We start from the raw sequence: 24,367 nt of genomic DNA on the forward strand, positions 1-24,367 counted from the left end.
CCACAAAACTCATCTCTCCCTTTTGCCTGCCCTTCCTGGGTGCAGCATCTCAGGAGGGCAGTTTATAGCCTCCCACCCAATAGTCTTCCAATCACCTCCCCAGCATTCAGAACTGCTCTGTCCTGGAATTGCCAGCTCAGAGGCTGGTGGGCCAGTTGGGGCTTTGCTCCAGTCCAGCAGGGCTCTTCTTACACCTCTCCCTTCTCCCTGCCTCAGCTGAGTGTTGTTGTTGTTGTTGTTTTTAAAACCTCTGCAGCATGTTTGTTTTGACAGGAGAGCTCCTTTCCTGGCAAAGCCAAAGTCTTGGATGCTTCACTGGCTTCCTGACTCTGGCTGTCTTAAAGAGACCGATGTTTACACCTTCACAGAGGAAGGGACATTTTCCCCCAGCTTGTGTTTCATGTAGAGAAAGGAGGGGGAGGTTTGGGGTGGGAGAGACAACCGCTTGCATCTTCCCCTTGTTATTTTTTTAAAAAAACCAAATGTCTCTTCAAGAGGTTGCAAGTCTAAGTGAAGAATCCCACCCTCCCTCCCTCTCCTTAACCGCTTTCCTCACAGTCACTATCTGCCTCTGTATCGCCTCACCTGATTTTTCATAGAGCAGGGGTCCTCAAACTACGGGCCACGGGCCAGATCCAGCCTGCCAGGGTCCTGAACCCAACCCTCCCAGAAGGGGGGGGGGACAAAGGGGGGCGGGTGTGTGTGGCCTACAGAGAGTGAAGCGGTGGTGAAGCGATCTGACTGAACGCAACGAAAGCATTCGGCAACAACTCCACGCCTGGCCTAATCATACTCTCTGCGGCCACATTGCATGCTGGGATTCGTAGTTTCCTGCTAAGGCAGAGGGATGTCTCGGCGTCTCTCCCTCCCTCCTCCTGCGTTCCGCAGAACTTTGCTCTTGACCCCTCCGCCTTCCCTTAGTTGCCCGCTCCACACTAAGGGAGAGTCGCCAGTTGGCTATGGTACCGCGGACCCTTTGGCTCTGGACACTTTGTTCCACCCGCCTTGTCACAGGTGCATCGGCACTGCTTAGTCCTCGGAGCCCCCTCAGCCCACGGGCGCCTCCTGCGGAGAGGCAGGGGCCACGTGGTGCCTGGGTCGCCATGGCAGCTTGAGAGTGCTCGCCTCCCCACAGAGCGGGATCCCATGGGCTGGAGGCGGAGGCCCCTGGTGAAGCCGGAGAAAAACGAGCAGCCTCTCCCGACAAGCAGCCAGCTCTTGCAACAGGAGGAGGAGAAAGAGAAGAAGACGAAGAGTTTGGATTTGATATCCCACTTTATCACTACCTGAAGGAGTCTCAATGCGGCTAACATTCTCCTTTCCCTTCCTCCCCCACAACAAACACTCTGTGAGGTGAGTGGGGCTGAGAGACTTCAGAGAAGTGTGACTAGCCCAAGGTCACCCAGCAGCTGCATGTGGAGGAGCGGGGAAGCGAACCTGGTTCACCAGATTACGAGTCTATTGCTCTTAACCACTACACCACACGGGGACCTGCCTTATACTGAGCCAGACCATTGCTCAGTATTGCCTACCCTGGCTGGCAGAAGCACTCCAGGGTTTCATGCAGGAGGCTCTCCCAATGCCACCTGGGGATGCCAGGGGTTGAATTTGGGACTGCCACTGAGTTATTATTATTATTATTATTAATTGAATTTATATACTACCCTATACTTGGAGGTCTCAGGGCGGTTCACAGAACAAAATCAAAATCTAAAACCACTATATACACACACACACACACACACAATAAAATAAAAACAACAACCCAATAACATCTCCTCCCCCCCCAAAAAAAAAATCAACCAAAAGCTTGGCTAAAATGGAACACCTAAAGGTGTATAATGAAGGCGCCCTTTTTTTTGAAACTATAGTCCAGCCCCCAACAGTGTCTGAGAGACAGTGAACTGGCCCCCTGTTTAAAAAGTTTGAGGACCCCTGCCACAGAGTCATAGAATGGTACAGTTGGAAGGTACCCCAATCCCAATCCCCTGCAATGCAGGAATGTCAACTAAAGCATCCATGACAGATGGCCATCCAACCTTTGCCTAAAGATTTCAAAGGAAGGAGAGTCCACAACCTGTTGAGGGTGTTCACCCACTGTTGTACAGTTCTTACTGCCAGAAAAGCCTTCCTGATGTTCAGGAGGAATCTCTAACCTGGTAACTTGAAGCCATTGGATTGAGTCCCACCCTCCAGAGCAGGAGAAAACAAGCTTGTTCCTTTTTCTGTGTGACAGCCATTGCAATATTTGAAGATGCCTCTCATATCTCCTCTTAGTCTCATCTTTTCCAGGCTAAACATACCTAGCTCTTTCAACCGTTCCTCATAAGGCTTGGTTTCCAGACCCTTGATCATCTTGGTTGTCCTCATCTGCACACGTTCCAGCTTGTCAACATCCTTCTTTCACCTGCACGGAGGAAATACAGTTATCTCCCAGATGCCTTTGCACTTATGGATCGACTTCCCAAAACTGCTTTTCTACCTGCACAGGAAAGAACATGCACACAGGTGTATTTTCCCCCACAGGGAAGAAAGCTGCTGGAGTGCACAATTTATTTTATTCTTAGAACTTGAGAACATGACAACCCGCTGGAACAGGCCAATGGCCCATCTAGTCCAGCCTCATGTTCTCACAGTGGACAACCAGATGCCTGTGGGAAGCCTGCAAGCTGGACATGAATGCAATAGCACCTTGCCCACCTGACAGAGCATAGCCAACATGACTAGTAGTCACTGATAACCTTGTCCTCCGTGATTTTGTCTAATCCTCCTACCTGCCTTTTCTCTTAAAAGTCCCAAATGCTAGACTTCCTTAATAAGTGTGGTAAGAATTCACCGCTACACCACCTTGTTTGTTACCAAGGTAACAAACCCAGGTGAGAAACAACCACCTTTTGAATAAACCACAGAACCAAGGAAACTATTTCCAAGTCCAGCATCCAGATTTAAGGACCCAGCATTTATTATTGCGATAGGACAGAGCTCACTCAACTCAATGTGCCAGTTGAGAAGGTCTGCCCCAAGGCACTACAGAATAAAAGCTTATATAGTAGTTCAAACACTGCAAACAAATAATAATAATAATAATAATAATAATAATAAAATTTTATTTATATCCTGCCCTCCCCAGCCAAAGCCGGGCTCAGAGCAGCTAGTAACAATAAAATGATACAACATTCTAAAATCATTTCATTATAAAATCAGTTCAAATTAGATTAATGGCAACCATTGGGCTAGAGTTCTGTGAGGATTGCCAAAGGAGGGGGTCAGACTGTGCCCTGGCTAAAGGCCTGGTGGAACAGCTCTGTCTTGCAAGCCCTGCGGAAAGATGTCAAGTCCCGCAGGGCCCTAGTCTCTTGTGACAGAGCGTTCCACCAAGTCGGGGCCACAGCCGAAAAAGCCCTGGCTCTGGTTGAGGCCAGCCTAACCTCTCTGTGGAAAAGAGTCATCAAACACCTTCACATACGTCAGGAAAGGTTACAGGTCATGAGAAGTAAAACACGCATGGCTCCATCTTTGTCACAGCATCACGTTGGAGTGGCCCCAATTTGCCTAGGCCATTTGACCATTTTAGGTCTCAGATGTCCGGCGTTACCTTGGCAACCTAATTTTCAGTGAGAAGGAAGAACATCATCATAAAAACCCTCTTCCTGGGTCTCAGATAGCTTCAAGGATAGCTAGTTTACACTCTGGTGCTAAAACATCTGGCGATTTGTACCATTTTCAGGGGTAGACAAGGAGAAATGGAATGCAGCGTAGGAGGATAAAGGTAAAGGTAAAGGGACCCCTGACCATTAGGTCCAGTCGTGACCGACTCTGGGGTTGCGCGCTCATCTCGCTCTATAGGCCGAGGGAGCCGGCGTTTGTCCGCAGACAGCTTCCGGGTCATGTGGCCAGCATGACTACGCCGTTTCTGGCGAACCAGAGCAGCACATGGAAACACCATTTACTTTCCCGCCGGAACGGTACCTATTTATCTACTTGCACTTTGACGTGCTTTCGAACTGCTAGGTTGGCAGGAGCAGGGACTGAGCAACTGGAGCTCACCCCGTCGTGGGGATTCAAACCGCCGACCTTCTGATTGGCAAGTCCTAGGCTCTGTGGTTTAACCCACAGCGCCACCCGCGTCCCAGCATAGGAGGGAGAGACTGGCAAATGCAGAGCACACAACAATCAAGCTTAAGTTTCAATGCAATTAAAGCGAAACACTGAAACATTTTTAAAATATAAAATATATACACCTGGGGTCTCTAGTTCTTATATCATAAGAGAATAGCTCCATCCCCTTTGATCATTTGGGCTGTCCTTTTTCTAAACCTTTCTCCAAACTTTTGAAATGCTTTTCTATTTTATTTAGAGAAACAAAACAAACCACAGCCAATGCCAGAACAGGATACAGATTCTTTTGTTCCCTGACAACCTATGGAATATGTACTGTATAGCCCCCTGAACATTTATAGAATATTGCTTCCCTGCCCAAGAATAATGGGAGCTGTATTTTACTCCACACAGGGCTGCAATCCATAGTACCCTCAACAAACTATAGTTCCCAGGAGCCTTGGGGGAAGTCATGTGTTTACATGCATGGTATGTACGCAGCCTAAGATAAATACAAGATGGGTGGCAGATTACCTGCTCTTGGTGGGGTTACACTTCCTTTGAAGGAGCAGGTTCGTAGCTTGGGGGTCCTCCTGGATCCTTTGCTGTCGCTCGAGACTCAGGTGGCCTGTGGCCCAGAGTGCCTTCCATCAGCTTCGGCGGGTGGCCCAGTTAAGCCCCTATCAGGACAGGGATAGCCTAACTACAGTTGCCTATGCTCTGGTAACCTCAAGGTTAGATTACTGCAATGCGTTATACGTAAGGCTGCCTCTGAAGATGGTTCAGAAACTTCAGCTAGTGCAGAATTCAGTGGCCAGGTTGCTCACCAGAGCAAGACAGTTTGAGTATATTACACTGATCCTGGTTCGACTGCACTGGCTACCAATTAGTTTCAAGGCCCAATTCAAAGTGCTGGTTTTGACTTATAAAGCCTTAAACGGCTCAGGACGGCAATACCTCAAGGACTCTCTCTTTCCATCTGAACCTAACCGGACCCTGAGATTATCTTCTGAGGCCCTTCTTTGTGTGCCACCTCCTCAAGAGGTCTGGAGGGTGGCAACACGAGAATAGGGCCTTCTCTGCAGTGGTTCCCCATATGTGGAATGCTCTCCCCAGTGAAGTTCACCTGGCACCTTCATTATACACTTTTAGGTGCCAGGCAAAAACGTTCCTTTTTAATCAGGCCTTTGGTTGACCTGTTCGACATCCTATACCCTTTTAAAATGTGGCTCTCTTTTTTTGGGGGTGTGTGTGTGTTATTGGGTTATTATTTTTATTTTTATTTTATATATTGTGATCTGTGCTGTGAACCTCGCTGGGACCTCCGGGTATAGGGCGGTACAGTATATAAGATAAATAAATAAATAAAGGGACAGGAAAACACCAAATGCAAATCAGTGCGAACATGTTGGAGTGAAAAATCTTAACCACATAACTGCTCGTGGGGTCTGCAGAGGTGGCAACAGACCAGGATTGGGACCTTGAGAATGTGGTGGATAACTCAATGAAGATGTCGACCCTGTGTGCAGCAGCTGGAGGTGGGGAGGTGAATTCTAGGAATCATTGGGAAAGGAACTGAAAATAAAAGTGACAATAACATAGTGCTATTATACAAACCTATGGTATTTATTTATATATTTAATTTTTAAAATTTCTATACCGTTTTATATTTTTAAGAAAAATCTCAAAGCGGTTTACAGCACATTAAATCAATAAAACATAAATAAAACAATCTGAGGAAATTCAAAGATAGTCAAAGCAACATAACAGAAAACGAAAATATTATCTTAAAGATTTCAAAATAAAACATTACAAAGGAGGTCAACTACAGAATACATATTTAACATAGTAGGGCTGGTGAGTGTGGGCCCAGCCCCCTAGGCCAGGCGGAAAGGGCCTTGCAGTGATGATGATAATGATAATAATAATAATAATAATAATAATAATAATAATAATTTATTATTTATACCCCGCCCATCTGGCTGGGTTTCCCCAGCCACTCTGGGCGGCTTCCAACAGAACACTAAAATGCAATAACTTATTAAACATTAAAAGTTTCCCTAAAGAGGGCTGCCTTCAGATGTCTTCTAAAAGTTTGGTAGTTATTTTTCTCTTTGACATTTGGTGGGAGGGCGTTCCACAGGGCGGGTGCCACTACCGAGAAGGCCCTCTGCCTGGTGGCCTTCACACTCACAGCTGGGCGATGTTCCTCCGGCCTCATGAGGAGCCTCTTCAGTGGGGCTGGTGAGTGTGGGCCTTGCCCCATGGCCAGGTGGAAAGGGCCTTGCAAGGAGTGGCCTTATTGCCCCACAGTCAGGCAATGTTACTCCGGACTCATGAGGAGCCTCTTCATAGATATTTATTAAAGTTTTTAAGGTATAACAAAGAAATGAAAAAATAAAAAGAAACATACAAAATAAAAACAGTTAAAAACACATTAATTTTCCATAGCATATCTTCCTTACACTTATTTCCCCGGACCTCCTCGTACCTCCCTTTTTTGTATTCCAGTTCAGTTTGTTAGTTCAGCAAATCCTTACCATTAAGCTTTTACCCATTTGTGAACCTTTTTTCGTATCTCTTAAAGCATTACAGCTGGAAACCACTTAGTTTCTATCCAACATCCTTCTAAGATTCATTAATTTTACAATATTTCTGTAAATAGTCTTTAAATTTCTTCCAGTCTTCTTTCACCGACTCTTCTCCCTGGTCTCGGATTCTGCCAGTCATTTCCGCCAATTCCATGTAGTCCATCATTTTCATCTGCCATTCCTCCAGAGTGGGTAGATCTTGTGTCTTCCAATACTTTGCAATAAGTATTCTTGCTGCTGTTGTGGCATACATAAAGAAAGTTCTGTCCTTCTTTGGCACCAATTCTTGAGGAGCCTCTTCAGTGGGGCTGGTGAGTGTGGGCCTTGCCCCATGGCCAGGGGGAAAGGGCCTTGCAAGGAGTGGCCTTATTGCCCCACAGTCAGGCAATGTTCCTCCGGCCTCATGAGGAGCCTCTTCAGTGGGGCTGGTGAGTGTGGGCCCAGCCCCCTAGGCCAGGGGGAAAGGGCCTTCACGCCTCACAGCCGGACTACACTGGTACCTCGGGTTACAAACGTTTTTTTGGGTTACAAATAATTGAAACCCTGAAGTAAGTTGCCTGAGCTCTCAGAGGCCTCGCCGCTGCCTGGAGCCAAAGCCGTCCGTCCGCGGGGCCTACGGAGCTCTCTGAGGCCTCCGCGAATTTCCCAGAGCCGATTGTGATTGTGGAAGAGGACCCTGAGCCCCATCCAAACAAGGACTATCATCAGCGCAGGTAAGGAAAAAAATCACATTTTCATTTTGTACTGTTTTATTGATTTCCTTTTATGGATCAATGGCCTTCTTAGAAAGTTAAATTCATGTAAAACTGCTGTTTTAGGGGTCGCTTTTCATCGCCTGGTTCCTTTTTGTGTGGCTTTGTCGGTTTTTTGACTGTGACTTGTTCTTCATTTTATGGGACTGACTTGTGACTTTGCTTTTGTGACTGTGGCTTGTGTCTTCATGTTTGTGACTTGTTCTTGTGACTGTGTGGAACCCAGTTCAGCTACTGGTGGATTGTGTGACTTCAGAAATGGATAAAAGCCCCCCATCCAAACTGACAATCATCAGTGCACGTAAGAAAAGAAATAAATGTTATTTTTTTCCATCTAAAATACTGTCTTATTTATTTTATAGTGCAGTACATTGATTATTGCCTTCATTTTATGGATCAATGGTTTTGTTAAACAGTAAAATTCGTGTTAAATTGCTGTTTTAGGGAGTGTTTTTCATCGTCTGGAATGGATCAATCCACTTTCCATTACTTTCAATGGGAAAGTATGCTTCAGGTTAAGAACGCTTCAGGTTAAGAACAGACTTCCAGAACCAATTAAGTACTTAACCTGAGGTACCACTGTGTATTCCTCCGGCCTCATGAGGAGCCTCTTCAGTGGGGCTGGTGAGTGTGGGCCCAGCCCCCTAGGCCAGGTGGAAAGCCAACAAAATGATCCAGGGGATGGAGGCACTCAGTTCTGAACTTCACTGTTCATCACCAGGAAGAAAAGAGAGCAGTCAAGCCATATAATTATGCAGGTGCTGTTTCAAAGGCAGCAATTTCTCCCATGCTTACGTCCCTCCCACTTTCTCCAAAAGGCTAATTCACAGGTTGAAACCTCAGCTGGACAAGGTTGAAAAATGCCAAGATAAAATGTCCACATCCTCATGACTCCAAATGATTTTCTATATGATGACGAAGTTGTGCTGGTCTGAAGCCACTTCTTTTACTGCAGGGCTGCTGGCTTTCTCATGTTTAAAATATTGAGTGGAACTAAGAACAATACAATTACACAAATATTACTCTGAACATTTGCTAACCTTCACAAATTTTCCATCTATTCTGATGAACATGGACTCTGAATTTTCCAGAGGGTCCTTTTATTTAATTACTCTGTAAAACAGGGGTTCTTTAAATTGAGGCTGTCAGTGTTTGTCATATCACAAATTTGAAAGTGATTTTTTTTTAAATTTAATTTTGAGAATTTGTTACTCAGCAGAGCGGCTTTCATTGTTGGCATCTGTCTGTCTTGAGACAATGGAGTGCACCGCCAAATGGCTGCATTAGAAGCACCAAAGTGACATCCCTGGGATGTGGGGAGTGTGTCTGGAGGTTGCTGCCCAAGCAACAAGACTCTCCCCTCGACCTTGCTGATGTGGTTGAAAGGAACGGAAAGCAATACATTTGGCTCCAACTTGGCTGCAGTAGTTGCCAGATGGAGGTGTGCAAGGCGCCATCCAACTGTCTTAGGGATTCCACTCCAGATTTGTGTAGGGTTTACTCCTTAGCCTTTTCTTTTCCCAAATATATCACTCAAGACAGTGGAGGTTTAGGATCAGAGTTGTCCTTCTCCCAGATGGGCTCCCTTCCCGGGTGGATGAGCCCCATCTGCACCTCACTTCCCTCTACAGCACATGCAGAAACCACCATCTTAACCATAGGACCGACTGCTGGTCTGGTCTGCTTAGTTCACCAGAGCCTGTCTTTGCATGCAGAATAAGTTTAGCCAGTTTAGCCAGAATAAGTTTCACCCAGTTTAGCCAGTCAGTCAAACCCATTCCTGGAGTCTGGCTGTTGTTGCATGCCAACAGTTTCTAGAAGCCACAGGTGAAAGCTGGGTGCAGGGTGGGGACCAAAGGGGGACAAACAATCCCATAAGGAGCACAATGTGTCCCCCTACTAGAGGTACTACCCTTCCCTAACATCCCATACACCCCAGTGGGTTACATAGAATCAGCCAAAACAGGACCGTTCCTGCTCAGGAGCTTGCTATCTAAATGCAAATCAGCAAATCCACAACACACAAAGGGAAAGGCACAGGGAAGGAAGAGGGGGAAATCAAACTCAGGCACTAATTCTTAAACAATTGTTCTTATAATGACCAGCTGGCACACAGTACAGAGTAAGGAGGTGCCTGACGGAATGAGCTTTGCTTCCTAATTTCTCCAAGAGAGACAGCCTGATAAAATGGCTGATCCCAGGAGACCCAAAGAGAAAATCCATGGAGGCAGGGGGACAAAGCACAACTCTAGAGGGGAAGCCCCCTTACTTGTTGCACCCACACTACAGAGCTGGGAAGCAAACACTGAAGGGAAAACCTCATGTGGCACTGTGGCAATGTGTGCTGTTGGTGGGAAAGTTAGATGACAGTGAGTTTGGGAGCCATGGGGACTGAGCCCAGACAAGGAAGTGGGTGCCAAGGGAGCTAAATTTCATACACTGAATCAAAAAATAGTCAGGTGTTTGACTGCTGTTGCCAATGAACCTCTGCTTGCGTGTTTCTTTCGAATTCTGCCTGATGGTTTCACAACTCTGTTCTTTGATGAAGGAGGAGGCATGGAACTTTGTGGCAGATGAGTGGCAGGAAGGGGGAAGCGGAGACCGCCCTCAGTTTCCCAAAGCTGGCAACAGCCGTCCTCATTATCTATCAGCACCCACCTGCCTTCTCCATAATTACATGCCCTCAGAGAAGCCAGGCAGGGAGACATTTGCATTCTTCAGGTCTCCTTCCAATGTAACTTGACCCATCCAGTCTCTGCCTCAAGTCTATGGTGTCTGTATTAATTACAGATTGCACTCCCAATGTTGCATTGGGTAGATCTCTTCTGAGTCATTTGATTTTGGCATGAAAATTAGTTCCTATATGTTTAGTTCCCGTTATCCCTTTCTACTTTTGTTTTATTTGGCATCTGTTATTACACCTAGCTATGCTATAAGTAAATATATGTAAATTTTTAAAGAAACATTTCCAGGGCGCTAGTAAAGCTTTTAAAGTGTGTTATAAGCAATTAGAATAAGTTATACCTAGTCTTGGTTGAGCTTTGAGCCTCTTAGATGGTTTCCCTGTGTCTTATCATCCTTCAAGGAAGGGGTTGTGGCTCACCAGTGGAGCACAATTGCTTCCCATCTTTTTTTTAGAAATAATCAGATAGCAGGAAATCACTGGGAAGAGCTCTCTCTGCCTGGAGAGTCTCTGCCTTAGAGTTCCCCTACTTTCTGGATTTGCTGATCCTGATTTGCTTACACAATCCTGATTTGCTTACACAAAGCTTATGTGTTGTCAAAATAAAAAAATCCTTCCAGTAGCACCTTTAAGACCAACTAAGTTAGTTCTTGGTATGAGCTTTCGTGTGCAAGCACACTTCTTCAGATACACATGTGAAGTGAATCAGATATGTGTTGTGAATTTTCTACTGGTTTAAGCTCAAGGTGTTACTATTAGTATATAAAGCCCTTAACAACTTCAGGCATGTGCCTGAAGCTGGTAATACTAGAAATTCAAGTATTTTGCCTGCATAGCTTTTACTGCTACTGTTGCTGTGAACCAATGCATAAAGTAAGTAAATCTGATTCTTTGGTAAGTGGGATGAGAAAGGGGAAGTCAGCTTACTTTGTTAGCTGGACTTGCTCAAAAGAAAGTTTTGTAGCCTAATTCCTATACTTTTAATTTAGCTGCCAAAGAAGGGATTTTGAAGCTCTGATAAACCAACACATGGAGGCGCATGGAGGGATAAATCACTCAATTAATATATCCTCTCCTACCTATCAAAATCATCCCACACTAACCCTGTAACCGTTCTTCAGCCGATGTCACTCAGTGACATGATTAGCAAGTGGGTGGGATTGGGGGGGGGGAAATGACCTCATGGCTCAAACTGGGGCCCCTAGCCAGAGACTTCGCACCCCTGGCATGGATGATGAAGAGATGGCTGGTTCAATGGTCTCATTAGGTATAACTCCTTGGAGTTGCAGGGGCGTGGCATCTGGGTCTACTCTCCAGGGTTTACTGGCTCTGGGTCTTTGCCAGAGGAAAAGTCATTGAGGATTGGATCTGAGCCACTGTGGCATAGTGGTTAATGTATCAGGCTAGGACCTGGGAGACCAGATTTCAAATACCTGCTCAGCCATGGAGGTCATTGGATTTGGGTGAACTGGGGGCCAGTCACTTACTCTAACCTACCTCACAGGGAAGAGGAAATGGGGGAAGAGCACTATGCTAGCCACCCTGAGCTTCTTAGAGCAAAAGTGAGATACAAATGCAATTAATAATGCATAATACAACAGTTGTGCAGGGGAGCTCATGAGTCTTATATTCTCACTCAGCCCCAAACTAGGTCTGACACACAGTCTTGTCTATCTCTCCCCACTGGAAAAGTCTTTTTTTATTTTCAGACTAAGAACAGCCTTGGGAGGATGTGAGTTTAAGTGGCTAAATGGTGGGAGCCTGTAATGGCTTTGTAATTGTCCTTCTTGAGATCATTTTTTACTGAAGGTGTGGGGACTCATTGAGAAAGAGAGAGAGAGGAGGAGGAGGAGGAAGGAGGCAAGGAATTAACCGTCCCCCCCCCCCCGGCTGCATTCCACTCAATATTGCCCACCCCAGTCACAGTCTCCAAGTTCTCCACTGCTTAGTCCAGTTTCCAGAGTCTTTGAAAGGCCAGTGTTAATGTCAAGTCATGTGGCATTGACTAGATGGTATCAGGAGCAATAATAAAGTATGGCTGAATGAGGAGCTATTGTTTTCTGTGAGGGAAGATCTATGTGCTTTTATTTATTTCTTGAATTTATATACTGTTATATACCCAGAGGTCTTGGGGCGGTTCACAGAACAAAATATAAAACCACAAAATATATAATCAAAATAACACCCTCACCCCCCAAAAAGAACCACATTTTAAAAGGGCATAGGATGTCAATCAGATCAACCAATCAGATCATGTCCAACCCTCTGCAATGCAGGAATCTTATTGCCCATGGTGGGGCTTGAACCCATGGCCCTGAGATTAAGAGTCCCATGCTTTACCGACTGAGCTGTTCACTTAATTTACATTCAGGTATTTAGTGAGACATAAGGAAATAGAAAGAGCCTGACTGGATCTTGCTAAGGGCTCAGCCCTCAGTCTAGTATTTTGGTTCCCATGGTAGCCCGTTGGATGCCTCTGGGAAGCCTATTAGAGGAGTGTGAAGACAATAGCCTTCCCCTGTTGCTTTCTTCCACCCTCACCACTCTGATCATGGAGGTTCCATAAAGCCAAACAAGTAGCCATTGATAGACCCAATTCTACACCCTCTTCAAAGTTGTCTAAGCCAGTGACAACTTATGATGGCCTTCCTTGGCACGTGCCAACTCAGAGGAAGCGACTCTGATCTGGCAAGAGTCCCCCCTCTAGGCCGATGTGGCATGAAGTGTACTCAATAAATAAGCTGATTTATTTATATATTCATATTTAATTCTATACTGTATTTGTACTCGTTTGTCATCATGCTGGTGACTTCACATGCTCCAGGATGAGGGAAGCATCAGAGACAGACAGGAAGCAGGGCAAGTGAGCAGAGCATCCAGTGAGCAAGGCGGGCTTGTGACTGTTGGGCAATGAAGAGGGGTGATGGGGAGAGGTGAGCACCTTACTGTTGTTGTTACTTCCATAAGACCTCCAGGCCTAGCCCATGAGTAGGGTTGTAAGAAGGCAGCAATTTCCATCCTAAACTGTGTCCTTCACAATCAGTACTATTTCCTTTCTACTGCAGTTCAGCTTCTACCAAATGCTATGTTAATAATAATAATAATAATAATAATAATAATAATAATTTATTATTTGTACCCCGCCCATTTGGCCGGGTTTCCCCAGCCACTCTGGGCGGCTTCCATAGAAACCAAAAATACACTAAAATCAAACATTAAAAACTTCCCTGAACAGGGCTGCCTTAAGATGTCTTCTGAATGTCAGGTAATTGTTGATCGCTTTGACTTCTGAAGGGAGGGCGTTCCACAGGGCGGGCGCCACTACCGAGAAGGCCCTCTGCCTGGTTCCCTGTAGCTTTGCTTCTCGCAATGAGGGAACCGCCAGAAGCCCCTTGGCGCTGGACCTCAGTGTACGGGCAGAACGATGGGGGTGGAGACGCTCCTTCAGGTATACTGGGCTGAGGTCGTTTAGGGCTTTAAAGGTCAGCACCAATACTTTTAATTGTGCTCGGAAACGTACTGGGAGCCAATGTAGGTCTTTTAAGACTGGTGTTATGTGGTCTCGGCGGCCGCTCCCAGTCACCAGTCTAGCTGCCGCGTTCTGGATTAGTTGTAGTTTCCGGGTCACCTTCAAAGGTAGCCCCCGTAGAGCGCATTGCAGTAGTCCAAGCGGGAGATAACCAGAGCATGCACCACTCTGGCGAGGCAGTCCGCAGGCAGATAGGGTCTCAGCCTGCGTACCAGATGGAGCTGGTAAACAGCTGCCCTGGACACAGATTTGACCTGTGCCTCCATGGACAGCTGCGAGTCCAAAATGACCCCCAGGCTGCCCACCTGGTCCTTCAGGGGCACAGTTACCCCATTCAGGACCAGGGAATCCTCCACACCTGCCTGCCTCCTGTCCCCCAAGAAGAGTACTTCTGTCTTGTCAGGATTCAACCTCAATCTGTTAGCCGCCATCCAACCTCCAACCGCCTTCAGGCACTCACATAGGACCTTCATTGCCTTCACTGGTTCTGATTTGAAAGAGAGGTAGAGCTGGGTATCATCCGCATACTGATGAACACCCAGCCCAAACCCCCTGATGATCTCTCCCAGCTGCTACATATAGATGTTGAAAAGCATGGGGGAGAGGACAGAACCCTGAGGCACCCCACAAGTGAGAGCCCAGGGGTCTGAACACTCACGCCCCACCACCACTTTCTGAACACGGCCCAGGAGAAAGGAGCGGAACCACTGTATAACAGTGCCCCCAGCTCCCAGCCCCTCAAGACGGTCCAGAAGGATGTTATGGTCGATGGTATCAAACGCCGCTGAGAGATCCAGCAGAAGTAGGAAACAGCTCTCACCTTTGTCCCTAGCCCGCTGGAGATCATCAACCAGTGTGACCAAGGCAGTTTCAGTCCCATGATGAGGCCTGAATCCCGACTGGAAGGGATCCAAATGGTCCGCTTCTTCCAGGCGTGCCTGGAGTTGTTCAGCAACCACTCGCTCAATCACCTTGCCCAAGAATGGAAGATTTGAGACTGGGCGATAGTTGGCCATTGTGGCCGCATCTAAAGATGGTTTTTTAAGAAGCGGTTTAATAAGCGCCTCTTTCAGCGGGTCTGGGAAGTCTCCCTCAAAGAGGGAAGCATTCACCACCCCCCGAAGCCCATCGCCGAGTCCTTCCTGGCTAGCTTTTATAAGCCAGGATGGGCAAGGATCAAGGAGACAAGTGGTTGGTTTCACTCGTCCAAGCAGCCTGTCCACATCCTCGGGGGTAACAGATTGAAATTGATCCCACGCAACTTGACTAAACAGGACTCTAGCACTCTCCCGCCCTGGCCCTGCTCCCACGGTGGAGTCTACTTCTTCTTGAATCTAAGCGACTTTATCTGCAAAAAACTTTGCAAGATCATTGCAGGAGTTCATGTGGCCCGTACTGGGCCCTGATGGAGCAGGTGGTTCCGCTAAATTGCGAACCACCTGAAAGAGTCTCCTGCTGCTGTTTTCCGCAGATGCAATAGAGGCGGTGAAGAAAGTCTTCTTCACCGTCACTATCGCCACTTGGTAGGCTCGACATTGAGCTCTAACCCGTGTCCGGTCAGCTTCAGAATGAGTTATCCACCACCGGTGCTCTAGCCGTCTCAACGATTGTTTCATCGCCCTCAGCTCCAGGGAAAACCACGGGGCTGTCTGGGCTCCATGCAATCGGGGAGGGCGCTTCGGAGCCAAACAGTCAATAGCCCTGGTTAACTCCACATTCCAGCGGGCCACCAGGGAATGAACTGAAAGGCCATCACCATGGGATAAAACATTCCCTACCACTCCTTGGAAACCATTTGGATCCATTAAGTGGCGGGGGCGGACCATCTGAATCGGTCCCACCTCCCTGCAGAGGGGAAGGGTCACGGAGAAGTCCAGTTGCACCAGGAAGTGATCTGACCATGGCACTTCTTTCGTTTCACTTTTACTTAGTGTCAGATCACCAACATCCATAGAGGTAAAACTCACTGTCTGCAATTTAGTTTAAATTTCTTAACTTATTCAACTTGGAAAACTATTTACATAACTTGTGTTCATTTCAGTATCAAAAGTGGAAAAGGGTAATTTGTTATGTGTCATTTGAGGGGTAAAACAATAATTATATGAAAGAATGCATATCATGTTCATTTGACCAATTTCCGTTCCCAAATCCTGACCACAGACGAGCATTTGAACTGCAGCAATTTCTGCTTTCCCCCCAGTTTTTGTTGGAATTATCCAACATGAGCCACATTTCCCAATGTGGCTCTTTTCCTTTCCTTTCTCGCAGATTTTTTGCTTCCATCCCCCAATGAGGGGTAGGCAAAACACTGGATTCTGCTGCCACTCTAGAGCTGGTAAAGGCAACTCTCTCTCTCTCTCTCTCTCTCTCTCTCTCTCTCTCTCTCTCTCTCTCTCTTTTCCATCAAATAATTGCAAATCAGAATGACGTAGCCGCTTTCTCCAAAAGAACCTGAGAGCTTAACTGTCTCTTGATCTAGGATGAAAAATCCATCAGTCATATTAAATAGGGGAGCTCACGGCCCCTTTTTCCTGGCTGAACATTTGCAGGAGATGAAAACTGCTGTGACCCTCAGGAGAAGGGACTTGGGAAAGCCCATAGAAGACATGGGGAAACTGCTGGCGGAGCTGCCCTGCTTGATGCTGGCCTGTTAGCCTGCTCCTATGTATGAGGTCATGTGTGGATTCTGAGGCTCTGCCACGCAAGCTTGGAGTTTGGAACGGTTGTGCGCACAAAGCATCTGCCACCTTAACTGTGGGATATTTAAAATGCTGTCAAACCAACAATTCGTCTTTTGGAGATAGGCACATGATAGGAGCTGAAGCTTGCAGAGTTTTCTTGTAAGTTTGCTAGAGAGAACTCTGTGAAAGGCATTCCCACTGGGCCCTGACAGGCAGAGGGCATAGCTATATATATTATCTTCCCTGCCTGGGTGCATCCTCTCTTTTCCCCTCTGTTCTTCATCTCTTCATCACCAAGCCAGAAATGTGAAAACATCTGCTAAGTCTGAACTACATGCTCAGACTACATTTTATGCTAGAATTAAGCATGCCTTAATGGATTACTATTTGCAGCCTGCTTGAACAAAGCTGCTGTATCTGTTGCTCTTCAACAAGTATTCAAAGTGAGTAAATGTGTGTGTGTTTGTTTGTTTTATATTTTTACAAGACTGTTTGTGTGGTTGTTATTTTAAGAGGGAGAAAAGGGGGAAAACACCAGGAGAATCCATTCTGCCTTAAAGCAGCCTGGATTATTTAAACTAAAAGACTAAAACTAACGTATTTAAGCTTCCCTTTTAAGGAATGACACTCTGCTGAACTCAAAATGTGAGGAAGGAAGGATAATATCTAACAAATATATCCTCTCCTAGCATCATTTCACATCCCAAAGTAGGTGACCTTGGCTTCCGTCACTCCTTCTCTATAAAACCCAACTGACAGCAATCTGTCACACTACAGAACAACCAACATGTCAGGGTAGGGCTTTGATGATGGGAGTGGTTGTGTTTCCTCAGCACCTCCCATCAAGAGACAAAGTCAACAGGCTACCATCTGAGAGGGAACAAATCTGTTTACAGGCTCTGGTACCATCTTTGTGCCTTCCAACAGAAGTATGAACTGGGATTGATGCAGAAATCACACAAGTTACTTATAAGAGACACATGTTGATTAATGTGTTCCGATACAGATTGTCTTGTTTTACAAAAGAGGTAAAGGGATCAGTGCTGTATACATTCCAAAAACATTTCTTTCTCCAACCACAAACCCTTTCCTGGTAATAAAATGTTTTGAGATATTCACCTCACTCATTGTCCTCAGAATGATCAGAGATCGCCTGAGATTTAGTTAATAAAGAAAATGTAGGGAATAAAAGGCAAGCTTAACATTGTCATTAAATGAACTATGGGTGTAACGTTGACATTTTTATATAGGGAGACTATGACACAGAGCCACAGAGCCTAGGACTTGCCGATCAGAAGGTCTGCGGTTCGAATCCCTGCGACGGGGTGAGTTCCCGTTGCTCGGTCCCTGTTCCTGCCAACCTAGCAGTTCAAAAGCACATTAAAGTGCAAGTAGATAAATAGGTACCGCTCCGGCGGGAAGGTAAACGGTGTTTCCGTGCGCTGCTCTGGTTTGCCAGAAGCAGCTTAGTCATGCTGGCCACATGACCTGGAAAAACTGTCTGCGGACAAATGCCGGCTCCATCGGCCAGTAAAGTGAGATGAGCGCCGCAACCCCAGAGTTGGTCATGACTGGACCTAATGGTCAGGGGTCCCTTTACCTTTACCTTTTTATGACACTCTTGGGACATGGCTGGCGCTGTGGGTTAAACCACAGAGCCTAGAGCTTGCCAATCAGAAAGTCGGCGGTTCGAATCCCCACGACAGGGTGAGCTCCCATTGCTTGGTCCCAGCTCCTGCCAACCTAGCGGTTCAAAAGCATGTCAAAGTGCAAGTAGATAAATAGGTACCGCTCCGGTGGGAAGGTAAACAGCGTTTCCGTGTGCTGCTCTGGTTCACCAGAAGCGGCTTATTCATGCTGGCCACATGACCTGGAAGCTGTACGCCGGCTCCATCGGACAGTAAAGTGAGATGAGCTTCAACACCAGAGTTGTCCACAACTGGACCTAATGGTCAGGGGTCCCTTTACCTTTACCTTTATGACACTCTTATGACACCAGAGTAGCTTTAGCTGTACCCATGCTGAGTTGTAACAAATAAGCTATGTATCAAAAGGAACATGACATTTTACGGCATTCTCTTTATTGTAACAGTGAAGATAGAGTTAATTAATCCCCCAGTGGGGGATCCTCTGGTAATGATTTCTTTATCATTCCGGGGACTTCCTCGTAAGGCTCACCTTCGAAATCAAGCCTGCAATAGAGAGAAAATTAACTATTGCATCACACTAACCCCAAATTGCATTATTTCCCTGGAATCTGGACATAAACATCTCCTCTTGTATACTATCAATAATTGTACACTTACTTCACCTATCAAATGTAGATGTATTTGCACCTGAACCTCACTGTTTTGCACCCCTTACCTATGTAACCAGAATCTATGACGTATTTTACCTACCAAACCGAAACTGCACTCACCTGGAGACAGGGTTTTCTTGCTTTGCTATTTTGGAACCCTGTTGCAACTGTAATAAGGGGTCATAGCTTACAGCTGCCTTGCTTTTCCTTACCTTTGGTTGCCAGTTTCCTGGTTTTCCGACCACATTCCAAACAGAGCAGATCTTTAGTATGAAAGCTCAATCATTATACAAATGCCATGATGTAAGTGGGTACAGTAGGCCTGCAACTAATGCGATTGCAGCTCTGTGTGGGTGGTGAGAAAATACTGTATTTTTCAGTATATAAGACGCCCCCATGTATGAGATGATCTTTATTTATTTTTTAACCTTAAATTAAGAAATTAAGTTGTTTAGCTTTTTGGGGGCGCAGGGGAAGTCACTTCCATCAATTGCTCACCCGCCTGCCTGCCACTGCTGATCACTTGCCGTAGCCATTGCCAATCTCACACCTCGCTGCAGCCACCAATTGTTTGCCTGCTCGCCACCACCAACAGCCCACTTGCTGCAGCCGCCAACTGCCTGCCTGCCTGCCTGCCTGGCCACAGCTGCCAATCGCCTGCTCAATTGCTGCAGCCACAGCCAATCCTTAGCAGGCCTTGCCGCAGCCACCAATCACCCGCCCAATCGCCACTGCCAATCTCCTGCTTGCTGTTGCCATTAATCGCACATCCCCCCTCTGCATTCACTATCGATGTATAAGACGACACCCATTTTTTGCAAAAAGCATTGTCTTATACATGGAAAAATATGGTAAATCAATAAATAAAGGGAGACACAGGGAAATAGACGAAAGGGGCCATCCAAGATCTTACATAACCTCCTTTCTTTGGTGATCAAGTAAGATGGTCTTACATGAATACTGTCAGTATTAGCCAAGTAAGATTGTCTTACATGAATACTGTCTTAATAGTGTGTCTGTAGGTGACTGTGGAAGCCAATTCTGGATCCACATGTCCTTCCACAGTGGGGACATAGGTTTCCACGTGGGAGTTGCTCCCTGTGAGGGTTTGCCAAGCATGCCTTCCTCTTACCACGTTTCTCCCTTTCGTCCTGAGTTTGTGTGTCTTCAAAGTCCATGACACCTTTGGTAAAGGCTGCTCTCCGGCTGGAGCACTCGCAGGCCAGTGTTTCCCTGTCCTTATACTGCATTTTTTAAGATTTGCCTTGAGAGATTCTTCAAACCTCTTTTGTTGTCCACTGGCATTTCACTTTACATTCTTAAGCTGATGATCCTTGTGGTCCCTTCCCACTCTACAATTCTAGGATTCTAAGCTCATTTCACTGCAGAGCCACTTCCGAGCTCGAGAGGAGGGGGGGCTGCGGGCCCACCCCCTCCCACACATGCGGGGGCTGGTTTTAGCCCCCCGTGAGAAGAGGGAATCCCCGGGCGTGTCTGCGACCCGGCCCGCCAATCGGCGGGCAGGGGAGGCGTGGCCTTTGCCCCGTTCCAGCTGCCCGGTTTTCCCATTCCACCCACCCTTTAGGCTTAGCTAGCTTTGACCTTGCTATGGACTCCGGTTGGTCGCCGCAAGGGGCCTGGTAGGAATTTTTCCAACTTGGCGCACTTCCAGCCTTTTGGTTTTTTCGCCTACCTCGTAGCAAACGTCACAACTTCTTCGGTATTGGCGGTTAGGCATTGGCAGGGGTTAATTGTTATGCAAATGAAGGGGGGGGGAAGGAAGCGCCATCACCTTCCCCCAATGAAAAGGGTAGTCCGGTAGAGGACTCCGGGGGGGCGTTGCCCTGTCCGAAACCTAGGGAGGTGAGGGCCTCCGGCACGCCCCCGAGCGGTGACACCCGTGGGATCCTAGTTGGCGTACTTCAACAGGACTCCCACGGCTGGTGGATAACCCTTCCCGGTCCCCATGCCGGGTAGTCGATAGGAGCCAATGCCTAAGGCCAATACCTTCCAATTCCTGTAATCAATAAAGTTGTGACATTTTTATGCCTATTAATCTTAAATAATGTGTCCAGTGTCTTCATTTCACTTGGGGGGAGGGGCCTCGCCACGCCATAAGTGTGCTTTGGAATGCAGCCCCTGTCCAGCTTACAGTAGAAAAATCTTAGGATCAGACAGTAAAGTGTATTTTCTCCTATGTATAAATTTGGAAATACTGCCATCTAATGGCTCACAGGATTATTGCACAGTCACAACCAGAAAAAACCAAAACCCTTTTACTGTATAAGTCCTCTTTGGTGCTTGCAGTGCACTGTCACCTTTCAACAGAGTTGGATTTAGGGCAGTGCAAGGGGTGGGATAGCACTTGACACGGAGCCCAGGAGGCCACTTTCTCAAACCCCAGTAAGTGCTTGCCCTGCTATGGGAAGGAGATATGAAGACTCTTGACAGGTTCCTAAAGTCCTCCTCACTCACTGGATCCTCATCTTGTCATGGTGAGAGGGCTTGCACATTCCCATGAACCTTGTGAGGGAAGCCGTACTCCCAGCAGGGTCACCCAAGATGGTAATGTAAAAGGGGAGGAGCTAGACAAAGAATGATCCAAGAAGTCCTCAACGGCAGAACAGGAGGATGATAACAAGTGTTATGTTACAATGGCTGTGAAGGAGAATGAAGGCTGCAGCAGATAAGAATCTACCAGTAGTCGTGACTACACATGCCATTGGAACAGGGCCTTACTGCGAAGACTGTGTGTTGGTCAGTGTGCACTGATCTACAAACATAAAACAAATTCACTCACAGGCATCTTCCCAAAACCCATTTGAAACCCCAAACCCCAAAGTCCCATGGCGATCGGCAAATGGTAACGGGGACAGGATCGTGAAATCTGGAAGCCCCTAGTCACGAACCGGCACATGGGCGGTGGATACAGATTCAGTTGTTCTGACTCAAGGAACCTGCCAAAATCTTCAAAGTGGGCAGAATTGAACTTACACAACAACTTCACAAGCTCATTAAAAAAATCTGGGAAAGAGAAGAGATCCCAGCAGACTTTAGGGATGCCAAAATTATCAATCTCTTTAAAAATGGTGACAGAACTGATTGCGGAAACTATTGAGGCATCTCTCTATTAGCTGCGGCTGGCAAAATTCTTGCAAGGATCTTAGCAAACCGTCTCTTAACAATATCCGAGGTGACCCTTCCTGAATCCCAAAATGGTTTTCAGACTTCTAGGGGGACAGTGGATGTGATTTTCACTGCTCGACAGCTTCAACAAAAATGCAGAGAGCAAAACCAACCCCTGTATATGGCGTTTATTGACCTGACTAAGGCTTTGATTAAGGCTTTCGACACTGTAAATCATAATGCCCTGTGGACTGTGCTTCTGAAAATTGGCTGCCCAGATAAATTTGTAAACATCATTCGGCTCCTCCATGATAATGACAGCAATAATCGCAGATAACAATGGCTCTCAAAGTGAACCATTCACAGTGGGATCTGGTGTTAAACTGGGTTGTGTTATTGCCCCAACTCTACTCATTATTTTCATTGCCATGATCCTACACTTTGTGGAAGGGAAACTCCCCACCGGAGTAGAAATCATATATCAAACAGATGGAAAGCTCTGCAATCTGAGCAGGCTGAAAGCAAAGAGTTAGGTTACTGTAAATTCCGTCATAGAGCTTCAGTATGCTGATGACAACATAGTGTGTGCACGCTCAGAGGATGACCTCCAAACCTTCCTAAATATCTTTTCAGAAGCGTACGGAAAGCTTGGCTTGTCACTCAACATCCAAAAAACCAAAGTGCTGCACCAACAAGAACAAAATAACCCCTCTGCAGTGCCACAAATCCAACTCAATAGTGTAACGTCGGAAAATGCCGATCACTTCTACCTAGGCAGTTATCCTTCCACAAGGGCCAACATTGATGCCGACATCCAGCATCGCCTGAGCTCTGTGAGCGCGGCTTTCTCCCTATTGAAGTGCTGAGTGTTTGAGGACCTGGACAATCGCAGGGAAACCAAAATGCTTGTTTACAAAACTATTGTACTACCAACCTTACTATATGCTTGTGAAACATGGACCATTTATAAACGCCATCTCCAACTCCTTGAAAGATTCCATCAAAAGTGTCTCCGAAAATTTTTACAAATCACTTGGGAAGACAGGTGAACTAATATCAGTGTATTGGAAGAAGCAAAGACCACCAGTGTTGAAGCAATGATTCTTCAACATCAACTTTGTTGGACTGGTCATGTTGTGTGGATGCCTGATGATTGTCTTCCAAAGCAACTACTCTATTCCGAACTTAAAAATGGAAAGCGTAACGCTGGTGGTCAACGAAAGACCTTTAAAGACTGTCTCAAGGCAAATCTAAAAAAATGTAGTATAAACACTGACAACTGGGAAACACTGGCCTGAGAGCACTCCAGTTGGAGAACAGCCTTTACCAAAGGTGTCATGGGGCTGAAGACACTCAAACTCAGGACGCAAGGGAGAAACGTGCTATAGCCGTGTTTATGTAAGACAATCTTACTCGGCTACGAGTGATCGCCAAAAAAGACAGAGCTTAAGGACCTCTGCTTCTTCACTAGATCACCCATACAGACATCCTTGCTTCTCCACTGAAACCTCACTAAAACATCAGTCCTCACTCAGAATCCTTTCTACAAGGCCTACCTACATAATTCCCCTAATATTATAAAAATGTATACCTCCCTTTTCGCAAACAAACAGCAATGCTCAGTTGTATCCCCCTCATTTTCAACAATGACCAAGAGCTCCTCTTTCATGTCAAAATTTAGCTTGCAGAAAGAGCTTTCATGGATTATTCTGAACCTCAGTTTTGGAGTTGCCGTGCCACCTTTTCTGCATATTTGCATTGTTTCTCTCCCCCTTCATACTACCTCAATTCAACTATACACATTTTTGCACACATAATTTCAACCATACATCTCCACATATGCAATAACACCTTCCCAGTATGTGAATATGCAGCATGCACATACACACACAAAACACATGTAGAATCTTCACCTATAGTGGTGCGCATAGATGTAACCACTCTTTCTCCCTATATGCATTTGGGTAAAGTGTCATGTGCCAAGCAGCCCTGCATTAAGAATAAACAGTGCCCTTCCTCTCTTTTTCTCTCTTGAGCCTGTCCCCCACCCAATGGTCTCAAAACTTGGGTTCCTTCTCTTACCGTGACTTACTACACTTTGATCTTCCTCCCTCCTATTTACTCCTATAACTGCATTGTACATTGTGAGCTGCAGCTAACGTTAAAGATAAAACATTTTTCTAAAAGAAAAGCTTTGTGTTCATTTGCAAATGGACGTGCTCCTTTCCTTTGCCTCTTTGTAATCGGAGGGGCTCAAGCATTCTAAAACAAGATTTAAAAGACAAATACACTAAGTTTGACCTCATTAAGCCTTGTGGCCAGTGAGAACAATTTTAATGTCACAATGAAACAATTCCCTTGGGAATCCTGACTGGTTCCAATACTATCAATTGTTTGAGATGCATAAAAGTGACAAACAAAACGGCTTTGAATCTGATTTGGTGAACTCTAAATCCAAAACTCTGTCCAAAATGTACCGACTCCTCCTTGACTGGGAAGTCAAGGAGGAGGTGGTCAAAGCGGCAATGATAAAATGGGCCCAGGATTTTGGGCATGTTATATATATGCATTAATGGGAAAACTTGTGGAAAGTGAACTGGAAATTCAC

At 46.2% G+C, this 24,367-nt stretch overlaps 1 long non-coding RNA gene across 1 annotated transcript in view; it reads right to left on the reverse strand.

Annotated features, from left to right (window-relative positions):
* Positions 1-5,738, reverse strand: part of LOC308485561 — a 10,059-nt gene extending 4,321 nt beyond the window's left edge. Inside the window, exons 1-2 of the long non-coding RNA XR_013990616.1 lie at positions 5,535-5,738; positions 2,304-2,407 (exon numbers count right to left, since the gene is read on the reverse strand). This is a non-coding gene — a long non-coding RNA (uncharacterized lncRNA). The remainder of the gene's footprint in view (positions 1-2,303; positions 2,408-5,534) is intronic.
* Between the last annotated feature and the right edge of the window lie 18,629 nt (positions 5,739-24,367).

This window comes from Podarcis pityusensis (assembly GCF_964106645.2).
Source record: "Podarcis pityusensis genome assembly, chromosome: 9".
NCBI classification, from domain to species: domain Eukaryota; kingdom Metazoa; phylum Chordata; class Lepidosauria; order Squamata; family Lacertidae; genus Podarcis; species Podarcis pityusensis.